Here is a 1,884-nt window from a genome sequence, read left to right on the forward strand (position 1 = left end):
TGGAGAAGTTGGCCTTTTAACTCTTCACAGCTCTGGATTACTTATGTCTCCTTTAACAGGTTCTCAAAGGCTAAAGCCCAAGAGAAACTGGCATGAATAGATCTAGAACTGGAACTATGAAGCTTTAGTTTCTAGATCAGCGTATGGATGTCCCCACAAAAGTGGTGTTCAAAAAGCTTAATTTGTGTCGTTAACCTTGAGAGTGAAGGCATGATGGGTTCCACCACGTATCCCCATAAGAAGACATTTATCCTGTGTTTCTCTCTTTTACTGCTACAAAGATTCAGGTTTTTCATTGTTGTGGTTATTAACATTATCGAGAACCACATTTCCATACAAAGGAAGAGCATTTACTCATTATAATTTTTCCGTGGTTTGAAAAAACATTTGTTTTAAAGGCCAAATCTAATAACTTAATGATTTACATAAATTTTATTTTAGACACGTATTTTTAAGAACCTGAATTTTAATATGTAGAGATGTTCTTTATTGTTAATTTTTATAAAAAACTTAAACCAAGTTGAAAAAACAAACATGTTTCACTTGTTAAAGTTGTTCTAACCAGTTGTTAACTTCTTTCTACAGAACTTCAATCACTATCTAACACTATCAAACATGTAAGAAAATACCGTAAGTTTCCACACGACTATTCTTTCTTCTGGTTTCTGATGCATTTCAAGGGAAGCTGATGGATAAAATGCCAGGTTGGTCAAATAAATCTTCACAGCAATTATTAGGCAGAAAATAGACACATCCATTGTCCTACTCAGTAGGTTCTATCTTTTTTATTGTTATATGAAGTCACTGATTTAAATATAGTTTCTGACATGTTTGCCTATGTAAAACCTTTTCTTTGAGAGTAAATGGTGCACATTTGCTCCTAGAGTTTCTTACTGTGGATGTCACATTGGTTCTACTATTCAACGAGTCACAAAATGTCACCCGTGTCTTTCTGTTATTGCATTTCTTGAATTCTTTCTCAGATGCTACTATTCATCCTTTTTGCCTTACCCATGCTCATTATTTCTTCCTTTACATTCAGAAATTGGTTTGGCTCAAATGAATCAAACACCTACCAGATCATTTGCTTGTAACTGTTCATAATCCAACCTACCAGCCCCGAGCAAGAAAATGAATAGATAAAATACTAAAATGCACCCATCCAGCCTGGTAACTTATTGCCTTATTCAGGCCATTGACTAGTTCATTGTTTCTTCATAAGTTTAAGATGGGTGATTTATGAGAGGAATTAATTCATTGATTTGTGATTTCTAGACTGTATATAAAGTCAAACAGTATTATCTACTCATAAGTAAGGCTAAGTCATACAGTATTCCTTTAAGCAGTATTGGAGTCTTGAGTAAAATGATTCTGACATCTGCATCTCAAGCATTTTGTAGCTATAGCTTCTCAAAATACTGTATTTTTCCTTTCTGATCAAGGGATCTTTACTTTGGGGAAGGAAGCCAAATCTCTTCTGTCAGATAATTTAATAAGCAGGTCCTAGTTGGAAGAATGGGATAACATGTCCCAAATTCCCACTGTTAGTTTCAACTTTAGCAAATGGAAAAAAAAGGGAAGAAGAAATATTAATAAGTCTTTCATGAATGATTACAGAAATAAAAAAACCCAAACTATTCTGTGATTCAAAATAATTGGAATCCATAATTTTAAACCAACAATCTGTAAACCCTTTTATGTATAACTGGACTCACCCCCACAAACTCCATGTTGGTGAAAACAGAGAAAAATAAAATCTTCTAGCATCACGGGAGAGACTTGGATCTGGCACTATAACAGGGTTACAGCTTTGAGTTGTTACAGAAAGCAACCTCATGCTAAAACTTTTTGTCTTTTTAATGTATTTTTTTAAATAGGGAAAAA

The sequence above is a fragment of the Myotis davidii genome, unplaced genomic scaffold (genome assembly GCF_000327345.1).
Source record: "Myotis davidii unplaced genomic scaffold, ASM32734v1 scaffold268, whole genome shotgun sequence".
NCBI classification, from domain to species: domain Eukaryota; kingdom Metazoa; phylum Chordata; class Mammalia; order Chiroptera; family Vespertilionidae; genus Myotis; species Myotis davidii.